The following is a 13,169-nucleotide window of genomic DNA, read 5'->3' on the forward strand; positions in this document are numbered from 1 at the left end:
CAGTAAGAGCTGTTTTGAAGGGCATTTGGGAAATGCAGATGAGCAAAAGGAAGAAGTATTTGAAACAGCCTATAACCCCACTGCCCAGAGACAGCCGTGGCCATCGTTCATGCTGAGTCTCACCACCACCTTTTGGTATCTCATGAACTTCCTCACTTCCCGCCCATCTCACTCCTTGTTCAGATATTTTAGGTGTGTTTAGGGCGGTTTAAAGATGGCATGTGCCGCAGGAGGCAAGGAGGCCGGTGACAACCAGCTGACACCCCCAGTGTTTTCTCCCATGTGTGTCCTCAACTCTTGGACCCACTCCTGCGGAGAAATCATCCTCTTGCGTTAGTCTCTCAAGGATCAAATCACAGGCCTCCAGGAAGGGTGTGGCCCAGAGCCAGAGCTCCACCCTAGAAGACACACCGGTTCTAGGTCTGTCTCAGCATTACTGTGGACCTTTAGCTTCCAGCAATCAAAGAATGAAAAGAACAAATCTATCCGTCATTCATTTGACAAACATTTACCAGTTGCCTGCTCTGTGCCCGGGTTCACATTATCTATCGCTGCCTAACAAACCACCCCAAAAGAAAATGGCTTTACACAACTATTTATTATTACTTCTTATAAATGTGTCCTTTGGCTGGGCTCAGCTCAGGGGTCCTTGCTTTGGGTCTCACGTGGTTGCCATCAGGTCGTGGCTGGGGCTAGAGTTATCCAAAGGCTCATCTGGGCTGGACGACCAGGGTGGCTCCCTCGCACAGCAGGTGCCCCATGGACTTTCCCTCTCCCCTCATGTGGTATTTCACCCTCCAGGCCTTCTCCACTTGGCGTGAGCTTCGCACAGCATGGTGGTCTCAGGGTACTTGCACTTCTTACATGGCAACTGGCTTCCAAAGGTGGAAGCTGCCAGCCCAGTTAAGGCCACACCTAGAGCAGGTACAGTGTCACTTCTGCCATAGCCTATGAGTGAAAGCTGTCACAGGGCCTACCCAGACTGAAGGAGGTGGAGAAATAGCTTCTACTCCTTGATGGGAGAGTGGAAAATCACACTGCAGAAGCGTATGTGGGATGGGAAATATTGTTACCAGCATCGTTGGAAACTACGATCTGCCACAGGTGGGCATTGTGTACAGCCAGGGTATACAGCATTGGGTCCCTTAGTCCTTAGAGCTAATATCTAGTAGTTAAGACAGACATTAAACAATTAACCATGCAATAAAATATATATTTCCACCGTGGAAAGCTAGGTGCCAGAAAGGAAAAGCATAAAAGAAGCTTGGTCAAAGAATGCCTCTCTGAATATGGGACACATAGACTGAGACCCCAATGATGAGCAGGAGTTATCCAGGTGAATAGCATTCCACCCAGAAGAAACAGCGCATGAGAAAAAAGGAGAGTGGGGTTAAAATGTACGGATGAAAGAGGGATGCAAGACGAAACTGAAAAAGTAAGCCAGGACTGGGTCATGCAGGGCATGGCAGCCCTCATTGAGTATCTAAGATTTTTTTCTTAGTGCAGTAGAAACTCTTGTTTTGTTTAGGTTAGGTTCAGCTGCAAGTGACAGAAACCCCAAATAGCAATCTATTAAACAAGGCAGAAATATATCACTTCCCCACATGAACTAAGGTTTGCATGATCCCTCAGAGGCTAGGATGACTGTCCACGGTATCAGGGACTAGCACCTTCAATCTTTCATCTGCCAACCTCAGGACAGAGTTTACCCCTACCTCATGGTTCAAAATGGCTGCTTGAGTGCCAGTTATCATATCTACATGGCAGTCAGCAGAAAGGAGGAGGGATGATATGTTTTCTCCATTTTGGGATACACATCATTTCCACTTACTGTCATTGCCAGAACTTAATCATGTAGCCACATCTATCAGTGAGGGAAGCTGGGAAATAGAGTCTTTCTCCTGTTGCCCGTGTGCCTGGTTAAAAATTGGATGCGTTATTACTAAGAAAGAGGGGAGAATGGATATAGCAGCCTCTGCTATAGTACTGAAAGGTTTTAAGGAAGGGAATACTTCTAACATTGCCAAAACATTTTATAAAATAAGACACTGGTTTCTTTGTCCAGAGTCCTGAGTTCTACAGTGCCCACCCCCACTACTGTTCTCAAGGTGACCTTGAGAATTCCCTTAACTTCTCCGGGCCTTTGATTTCTCATCCACAAAAGGGAGGCTAGCCTGCCCATCGCATAAAATTGTTATGTGAGCTGGTGAGGTAATAATTAATGGGCTTAGCAGGGGGTAGGGGTGAGTAATGGAGGATGTTAATTTTGAGAAATTCCCAATCTGTGACGTATTTAGTGATTTGGAAGCACCAAGGAAGCAAACAACACTCCATCTCTCTGATGTTCATCCTATAACCCAGCAACAAGCAAGAAGTCCTTAAGTGCACAGAAGTGCGATAACGTCCACTGTCCTTAAGTGGACAGAATTAGGCTGATATCGTCAGCTTCCTTGGAAATGCCAAAGTTAAACTGACTGGCTCCCTGAGCAGTGAGCAGTCACGAGCCTTGGTCACAGAGCTCAGATTGCTGGTAAGTGACTAGAATATCGTTTCCAGGAAAGCTGGACCACGCCACACAGAAAGAAACAGGATTTAGGATGAGGCGGTCTCTAAAACCTGGTTTAGAGGCAAAGTAGGGACAGAACTAGAGTTCATTGGTTCTTGTTCTGAAAGTTCCCCTCCACCTAACAATACAGGAAGATTAGCTGTTATTTATGGACTGCCTACTAAGCTAAGAGGCAGACTCTGGGCTAAGCTCTTGAAATAATTACCTCATTCAACACTCAATAGTCCAAAGAAGCAGGTGCTAATCATGCCCCCATGTTAAAGATGAGGCAATTAAGGTCTAAGAGTCCACAGTTCCTACAGGCTAAGAGCGTTATTTGTTCCAAGAAGTCTGGCTCCAGAGCAATTGAATATAAACCGCTAATTACCCTGCATCCAGCTACCTAAAGTCTTAAGATGCCTCACTTCCAAGCACACAGGTCTTGAAGGCCTAGTGTGTGCCAGGTCCTGGACTAGGTGTTGTACCGTGAAGACAAAAAACCAAAAACCAAAACCAGCGCTGGTCCTCAGGAAGTTTACAGTTGGAGAACTACACCAGGTAAAGGCGCTGCTGGGTATGCTGAGTGGTTGCTGCGTACACGGGAGGAAGGCCTAATCCACCCTGGAGACTGTGCTGGGGGCAGTCAGGGAAGGCTTCCCGGAGGAGGCAATGCATGAGCCACGTCTGAGGTCCCTGATCCAAACACACTTGACGTATCTGAAATAGTAGGCTTCATACTCACACATGTGTACACAGATATTACGGCTTTACACTACACCCTTCTGATCCATTAGTCCTATTTTCCTAATTTATTTATAAACAGAGCTCCAGGGACCATTGGTAAGAACAGCTGGGTGGGCTTTCCTGAAACTCAGCCCCCAGAAAAGACTCAGCCCCCAGGAAAGGCCGAGCCTTTCTTGGGTCAGCCCATTTATTTTATGGGTCAGCCCATTTATTTTATCATGTTTCTTCTTAGGTTCCAGAAGATTTTGGAGCAAAAGGCAGCCTCACATAAGCATCCAGAGAACAGAGGGAGGCCCACACCTGGGCCCGGCCCGCCCCCTCTGGGCCTCCCTGCCCGGCCAGGCCCCGCACCCCACTCCCCACTCCCCGCTCCCCGCCCATCTGAAGAGCCTGGGCCCCAGGTGTGAACCAGATTGTTCTTTCTGCTATTCACGTTTCTTCACCACAAGCTTGTTATGACCTTCACTCCCATATTTTATCCCAGTAGTTGTTTCCATGGAGAACATTTTCTTCTGTTGGAAAACACAAGGCTTGAAATGGAAAAAAATTAAAGCATGTGTTCAATTTTCAATTATTTTCTGGGGGAGTCCTACATGGAAGGGTCCACGTCCTGCATCCACCCACCTGAACATTCTTTCTCTTTTTCTTTCTCAACAGGGGAAAGAAAAATGAGAAGCCTGGGATTTTAGCCCGTTGCAAGCAAGAAGGATCCAGAAAGGGCACAGCAGGAATAGTGCAGGCAGCCTGGGTGATGTGCCTTGCTTCCTGAGAGGTACAGTATTCCGGATACTCTGAAAACAGGTAGTAGGTGCACAGAAATGTGGGCCTGGCACAGAACTTCTACAAACATGGGGTTGGCCAGCCAGGCTGATAGAGGGTGTACGGGGAGGGGAAGGGCTCTGAGGCGGCACCTTATATAGGAGGCAGAAAACTTCAGCTGTCCAGATCAGCGATGGAAGGCTGGATATTAAGAGTTGTGGGCTAAAGCTGCCCCTTCAGATTAGAAAAAAGAAAAGATAAAGGGAGAGAGAAGACTAGAAGGAGGGAGAGGATGAATGGACAGAAGGGGGGAAAGAAAAAGCACAACCAGAATTTCTAAAACCAGCTTCTGTCAGAAATTCTTGCCACCATTTGTTAAGGATTTGCCATTAGGACTAGAACTCCGATGTGGCATCATAGGGTGATTAAAAGCACCTGAGTTTTAGAGGAAATCAAAACTGATTTTTTTAAAAATAAATTTATTTATTTTGGCTGTGTTGGGTCTCCGTTGCTGCACGCAGGCTTTCTCTAGTTGCAGCGAGCGGGGGCTGCTCTTTGCTGGGGTGCGTGGGCTTCTCATTGCGGTAGCTTCTCCTGTTGTGGAGTACGGGCTCTAGGCACACGGGCCCCAGTAGTTGTGTCTCGTGGGCTCTAGAGCGCAGGCTCAGTAGTTTTGCAGCATGGGTGTAGTTGCTCCGCGGCATGTGGTATCTTCCTGGACCAGGGCTCGAACCCGTGTCCCCTGCATTGGCAGGCGGATTCTTAACCACTGCGCCACCAGGGAAGCCCCAGAACTGATTTTAAGTCCTGACACTGCTGCTTGTCAGCTGAATGAGCTAGGATAGGCCTCGTTTCCTCGAGAGTAAAAACAGGTGTGATAGTACCTGGTGAACAGGCTGTGTGCCCCACAGCGTGGGCTGTTCTGAGGACGCAGGTGGGCCTTTCCTCCCCGTGCGGGATTAGGAAGCCTGATGGCCTGGCCCGATGCTCCCTACTCCTCCCCGGGGAGAGGGGTCTCCTAGGAAGGCGTTTCTACCTCTGCTGGAGGGTCGGAAGGGGGCCTGAGGTGAGAAGGGCAGTGGCCCTGACGGCACCCGAAAAGGTAAGACTGTGCTGAGGGCGTGTGAGTGAAAACAGAGCTGTGGGAGGTGGGCGGCTATTAGGCTCCAGCCCTGCCCGGGCGTTTGCTGAAAACCACTGGACCACTAGGTTCTCCCAAGCGAATTAGTTTTCTTCTCTTATCCCTGTTTATAGCCGCGTGATATGCTGGCAGTCACCTCTCCATTCATTTATAGCCTCTATTCCAGCCATGGCATTCAGGCCGAAGCCCCCGTCTTCCGTTTCAAGGTTGATGGCGCATCTGTTCTCTCTTCAGTAGCTGTCCCCTTCTCTTGGGCTACGCTGATGTGTGCTAAACACACTCTTTTGAGCAGGCATTTAGCTCATATTCAGGTCTCAGAAGTGAGGCCAGTTTGCTGGGGGCCCATGTGCACAGTCGGGTGTGTGCGTGCGTACACATGTGTGTGTGCCTCTGTGTCCTTCTCCAGTGTGGCCCCTCCTGTCAGCCCCTCCACTCTCTTCGCAGCCTCTCTTTTAATAAATTCATCCCAGTCCTTTGAAACATTTTATCTTGAAACCCACAAGAATGTTAAGATTCTATCTGGGCTTCAGGAATTACCTATTTTAAAAGTCACTTCCAATTGCATGACCATTAATGTAGAAACATTAACCTTTCTGAATCTTTCCAGTTGTTCAGCAAGCAAACCTAAATGTGTCCTTTTCCTTCTTTGTTTAGTAAGTTAACTAATCATTCTGGCATTGTCCTCATTTTCGATGTTAAGAAACCCCACAGAATCTTTCACACTATATCGGTTTCTGAAAGCTTTTAAAATGGCTTGTGATCAGAAAAAATAAAAAAAAACAAAAAAACCCACAAGTGACATTTTCCGAGATGGGCTTTAAAGATTATTCTCCAGGAATGGAGTTAAAAGAGAAAAGTTACATGTAAGTAATTGCCTAGGAATGTGCCTTAATACAGAGATTTCTTAATGTGATGACACAGTCTAAACGTTCTGTTTGCAATTTCTTGAAACAACTTGCGGTACTTTTGTGCTGTGGAATGAGATACTTCTCTCCAATTAAGAGATTCTAGTGCTCAAAGAGAAAAAGAATATAACGCCTATTTGGGGGATATCTCCAAAAGAAAGGAAAAGAAAAACTAAACCTTATTAAAATTTGGAAAATCTAGTGGGCTTAAATGAAATGGTTGAGTACAGTTTACCTAGATAAGAATATTGCAGTACAATGAAACTATTTTAGTCTTGGCTATATGAAATACAGTTGTAACAATCTAACTTCTTAGAACCCTTGGGTATTTCACAGGGATCTAGTATTTCATTTCACCTATTCAGGTATGCTGAATTTTTTTCATAACATTTATTAATGTAGCATATAAATAGGCATATTTTAATGTTGAGGCAGAGATTCCTTTTAAAAATGACGTTTTCTTATTATAAAAAGATACACAGAAATTTACAGAGAAAATAAAAATCACCCATAATCAGACCATTAGGAAGAACTATTATTAACATTTTGGTATATTCCTTCGAGTCATTTTTCTGTGTGTGTGCATAAATAATGTAATTTTTCAAAATTGGGGAATGATGATGTGTATACAATTTTGTATCCTGCTTTGTCGTCTTTGTTGTTTATATTTAACATATGCTGGGAAGGTTTTTCCGTTTCATCATTCGTTCTTCTATACCATCATTAGTGCTGACTACGTAGTTTTCCGTTGTGTGAATGTACCATGATTTTTAAAAAAAATCAGTTCCCTGCTATGCATCACTTGGCTTCTTTCCTGGTTTTTTGTTTGCTTCTTTGCCATTACAAACAATGGTTTTGATAGGTCTTTGTCCATCTCCGTGATCAGTTCTCTAAAATAAAGGGTATGAACATTTGTAAAGCTGTTTATCCATAGGCAGAATTACCCTCCAGAAGAGCTGCACCAATTAACACTCACTCCAGGAATGGGTAAGGATAATGGGGAAGTCAAACGTGCAGACTGGGCTCGAACCTGGGCTCTGCCTCCCTCCCATCATGCGATCTTGGGCAAATGATAGAAATTTTCTGTGCCTCAGACTCCTCATCTGAAAAATGGGGGAAACACATACATTTATGTCACGTGGCTATTTTGAGGATTAAATGAGAGAAAGTGCTTGGGCCTGGGATGATGGTTCTTCCACTCATCGATTCAATTCACTTAACAAATCCTTCGTGAGTGCCCACCATGTGGCAGGCTCTGTTCTCGGCACTCGGGGTACACCGGTGAGCAAAACAGACCAAGATCGTGGCCTGAGTGGGAGCTCACATCCTAGCGGCAGGGAGGAGGAGACAGACAATAAATAATAGAGCTGAAAGAGAAATAAGTGTACGGTACTTTAGAAGATAATGAGCGTACTATGGAAAAAGACAAGGCAGGGCAGCGGAAGGATTTTCAGGAATTTGGGGGCTCAGGTTGGAATTTTAAGAAGGGTAATCAGAAGAGGCGCCAGTGAGAAAGTGACAGTTGAGCAAAGAGAGAGCAGACAAGCAGATAACGGGAGAAAGGCTCAGAGCAGGAGTGTGGTGGAGCCTCGGAGGCTGGCAAGGGGCAGTGTTGGTGGGGACAGAGGCGCAAGAGGGGAGGTGACAGAAGAGAGGTGTGGGGCAGATCACGTGGAGCCTCACAGGGCCTCTTCGCCTGCATGGAGTGGGGAGCTACTGCGGGCTTCTGAGCAGGGTAGCAGCATGAGGTGGCTTCCGTGTTGTAAGAATCACTGGCTGCTGTGTTGGAATAGACTGCATCGGTCAAGGGTAGAAACAGGGAGTCTGTTAAGGGGCCTCCACAGTGAGAGAGTATAGTGACTCTGATTATGTGGAAGTAGTGAAGGTGGCCCAACGTGGGCAGGTTCTGGACCTGTTGTGGAGGTAACACCAGCAGGATTTCCCACGGGTGTGAATTGGTTGTGGGGTGTGAGAAGAATAAGAGTCAGGGATTTATTCCATGGCTTTTGACCTGAGCACCTGGAAGAACGGAGTTGCCTTTCATTGAGATAGAGATCAGGTGTGGGGTTTGGAAAGTGCTAAGTTTGAGGAATCAGTCAGACATCCAAGTGGAGACATGGAGAAGGCAGTTAGAAAGATGAACATTCGGAGTTTGGGAGACAGGGCTAGGGTGAAGATGTAACTTCCGGAGTCATAGGTATAATTTTTAAACTACAAGATTAACTAAAATCGCCAAGAAAACGCATTTGCCTAGAAAAGAGGAAAAGGTCAATGACTGAACTCTGATGATAACCCACCTTCAAAAGATTGGAGAAAGAGGAAAAAACAGCAAAGGAGAGTGAGAAGAGCCAGCATCAAGGTAGAGAGAAAACCAGAGGGTCTGAAGTCCTGGAATCCAAGTGAAGAGAAAGGCTCAAGGAAGAAGGAGTGATCCAATGGGTCAAAGGCTACAAAGAGGTCAAGTTAGGATGAGGACGGAGAACTGATGGGTTCATATGGATTCTGCAGCCTCGCCAGATGACAGCAGATTTGATGGAGTGGGCAGAACAGAAAGCCTGATGAGAGTAGGTTAAGAATCTTGAGTAGGCAAGAGTGAATGGGCTCTAGTACGAAGTGGAAGAATTGGCTTTAGACGGGAACGTAGGAAATGCCCCTATATTAAGATGTGGCTTCAGATGCCGTCAGTGGGCAGATGTGGTAAAAGGAGGCTGTGAACCTTTTCTTCTGATTGCCACATTTTCTCATGTACTTATTGAGTGTCTACTGCATGTCCAGCACTTGGCTGCCCATCGGATCATTTTGTCAGGTTCCCCACAGCTTTGACACGCCTTCACCTCTCTGGAATAACTCAGGAATGTTTAGAGGACTTATTAGGTTTCAAGGGACAGGGGTAGTGGTACCCAAAGAAGCCTGGAGGGATGGGCACGTTTCCAAATGCCTCCCTGAATACCTGGGCTTTTCCTGGGGTCAAGAATTTGAAGCAGTTACCCTATCATCCATTACTAAACATTGATAGAAGCTTGTGCTAAAAATAGCTGTGCTAAAAATAAAAAGTCCCAGCACTTATCTGAATTTTGTCAACTAAACTATCGACGTCAGCATCTACATATTTGGAAACATCTGTACAAACGCTTGGATCTTTGGAAACATCAGAAACCTTGGCATCATTTGGCATTTTTAAAGCTTTATACTCCTGATCTAGATATTCTGGTTTCATGTAGACATAGCCAGGCAGTGTGAAGGATCCATTTAAAATCAAGTCTCTGTCCACAAAGGTCTGTTTCCATCCCCATACAGATACCAAGGGAGAGAACACAGTAATCACGGAACTATGAGAAACCAAATGTCATTGCCATTTTACCTTGATACTGTCCATGAAAATAAATATTCTCTTATATTTAGAGCTAAACCCTCTCACAAAATTTTCATTTCGTGCGTTAATTCTCATTCTAAACAGTTAAACTAGTTTGATGTCTTCTGTTACCTCAAGCAATTCCAAACCTTTCCTTCATCTTCTTTTTAATGTTTCATGAAATCTTAAACCTATTAAAATGCTTCCAGTGTGTACTCTTCATGGTTCTTGTCAAACCTCATGGTTAAGCCAGCGTTGTTTGTAATTGCCTTTGGATTATGTTACTGCAGTTCATATGAGCTGTTGGATAAGACGCTGCAGCATAACTGACTGGAAATTAAATCCAAGGCGCTGCCCAACTTTTTAAAAACCTGTGATTCTTTGCAGCCAGTTAGGTATTAAACTCAGCTTCCTTTACTTATACAAGGTATAATGATAAAGGATAGGCAAATCTTTTATCCATTCTTCTTTATGACTTAAGAGCACTTTGCAAACTGTTGTCCCATGTTTATACATACTTATTGTGTATAAGGTGCCACTCAGTGCAACGAAAAACAAATTTTTGGTAGTTGATTCAGAATCTTGGACACCTCTTTGTCCCTTTGGATGTTTAACTCAAGGATGTTTAAATGACTTTCTATATATGGTCTGATTCTATGTAAAAGGAAGGAGGCAGCTAGTCACCCTGCCAGCTTTTTACTCCTTCTTCTATGGATCTCTCCAATATATTTTAGATGATGTGAGTTTTGAGAGTTAAAAACCAGTGAGGATGCTCATTGCTATAACTAGAGCACTGAAGCCCATAAATGTTATTGTTATTTTTTAAAATCACACATTTATAAAAAATAAAATAAAGATTATAATTATTGATCAGTCTGTATAACTTGTATTAGATAGGGTAGCACAATTACTTGTATTAGGTAGGGTGCCATAACAAACCCCAAATTTCCACAAGACAGCACAACAGAAGCTTGTTTCTTGCTCATGTGACAGTAGGTGTTCTTCCCCAGCCAGTGACTGTTCCTACACACGGTCATTCAGGGATCTGGGCACCTTCCAAGTCAAATAGCCCCAGTTTCCTTAGAGTCCTCTGCACCTGGCTGACAGATGGAAGAGGGGAGCAAAAAAAAGGCACAGCTCATTACTTAAAACCCAACCCAGAAGTGACACAGCACTTCTGTTCACATCCCATTGGTGAGAATTAGCCATATGTCCTGATCTGGATGCAAAGGAGGCTGGGATATGTAATCCTTCATTGGGCAGCTGTGTCCAAGTAATAACTCTGAGCTAAGGAAGGGTTAGCCAGCCATCTATGCCACACTGTGTAATATAGTTACATTTTAAAAATATATTCTGCAATGCCTCCTACTGTTAACATTTGGAATATAGCTAACAAATTGGATCATACTATATACACTTACTATTTTATGACCTGGATCTTTCTTTGTTAACAATAAATCAAATCACACATCTGTCACATGTATTGTAGATGTACATCACTGGTGTGAACAGAGCATCGTTGCAAGTAGCAGCCAGGCATTTGTCTGGTGTGTCTATTTGGTAGCCAGTATCACAAAGACAGAGAACGCCATGAGACTATATAGCATAATGGAGCGAGTTCAGGCTTTGGGGTCAAGCATATCTGGGCTCAAGTCCCAGCGCTTGCATTTGCTAACTTGTAATGATAAGGAAGCCCTTTCCTTAACCTGTAAAATGGGAATAGGAGACTTCTTTTACTAGGTTTCTGTGAGGGTTAGTGAAATAACTTATGCAAAGAACTCAAATACCAAGATGGGTGATAACCTTATTTTTTTAAACCTTATAAGTGACTTTAAAGATTTTCAAGTTTTTTAAGAAAACTACTATATTGTTGGCATTTTGTGGCCTGTTGACATGCAGAAACATGTAAAGCAAATTATAGACTGCATATGAGTCACCTGGGGATCTTGATGCTGATTCAGTAGGGCATAGGTTGGGCCCATGAAACTGAATTTTTAGCAGTTCCCCAAGGTGATTCTGATGCATGTTGTCCTTGGGACCAAAACTGAGAAACACGGATATAAAGTCTCTGTCTAGGCAGTCAAAGGGAGACCAGCGGATGGCAAAGAATAGGAAAGCAGAAATCAAGAGAAAGGAATAAATGACCCAGAGTCAGAAGAGAAGTAAGAGATAAGAGGAATATCTAGCACAGTATCTCAAGAGGCATTTTGGGTGAGACAAATTTTCATTGTATTGGATCATCCCAAGCATTGTAGATATTTGGCATCCCTGTTCCCTGCCCACTCAATGTCAGCAGTGTCTCCACATTTATTGTGATAATGAAAAATGCCCCACATTTCCCCAAATATCTCATGGGAGCAGAGCCACCCATGATTGAGGACCACTGAACTAGTCCAAAAGCCTCACCTTTTCAGATGAGGAAGTTGAGTTTCAGAGAGGTGAAGTGACTTGCTTGTGGTCACACAGCTAATTGGTGGCAAGGCTTGGAATAGAACCAAGTACTCTCCTCCAGCTGAGGGTTTATTTCCACCGTGTGGCCATATTACTTTAAAATGCTTTTTGCACAGCAAAGGAAACCATAAACTAGACGAAAAGACAACCCTCAGAATGGGAGAAAATATTTGCAAATGAAACAACTGACAAAGGATTAATCTCCAAGATATACAAACAGCTCATGCAGCTCAATATCAAAAAAACAAACAACCCAATCAGAAAATGGGCAGAAGACCTAAATAGACATTTCTCCAAAGAAGACAAACAGATGGCCAAGAAGCACATGAAAAGCGGCTCAACGTCACTAATTATTAGAGAAATGCAAGTCAAAAGTACAATGAGGTATCACCTCACACCAGTAAGAATGGCCGTCATCAAAAAATCTACAAACAATAAATACTGGAGAGGGTGTGGAGAAAAGGGAACCCTCTTGCACTGTTGGTGGGAATGTAAACTGACACAGCCACTGTGGAGAACAGTACGGAGGTTCCTTAAAAAACTAAAAATAGATCTACCATATGACCCATGAATCCCTCTATTGGGCATATAAGCAGAGAAAACCATAATTCAAAAAGACACATGCACCCCAATGTTCATTGCAGCACTATTTACAATAGCCAGGACATGGAAGCAACATAAATGTCCATCAACAGAGGAATGGATAAAGAAGATGTAGTACATATATACAATGGAATATTACTCAGCCATAAAAAGGAACAAAATTGGGTCATTTGTAGACACAAATGAATGGACTAGAGGCTGTCATATAGCGTGAAGTAAGTCAGAAAGAGAAAAATATTGTATATTAACACAGATATGTGGAATCTGAGTAATGGTACAGATGAACCGGTTTGCAGGGAAGAAATAGAGACACAGATGTAGAGAACAAACGTATGGATACCAAGGGGGGAAAGTGGTGGGTGGGATGAATTGAGAGATTGGGATTGACATATGTACACTGTTGATACTATGTATAAAATAGATAACTAATGAGAACCTACTGTATAGCTCAGAGAACTCTACTCCATGCTTTGTGGTGACCTAAATGGAAGGAAATCCCCAGAAAAGGGGATATATGTATACATATAGCTGATTCACTTTGCTGTACAATAGAAACTAACACAACATTGTACAGCAACTATACTCCAATAAAAATTAATTTTAAAAAAAGGTTAAAAAAATTTACAATTAAAAAACAACAGCAACAAAAATGCTTTTAACTGCAAGTCA

Source organism: Monodon monoceros, unplaced genomic scaffold, assembly GCF_005190385.1.
Source record: "Monodon monoceros isolate NGI ecotype Baffin Bay Population unplaced genomic scaffold, NGI_Narwhal_1 Super_Scaffold_20, whole genome shotgun sequence".
NCBI lineage: Eukaryota > Metazoa > Chordata > Mammalia > Artiodactyla > Monodontidae > Monodon > Monodon monoceros.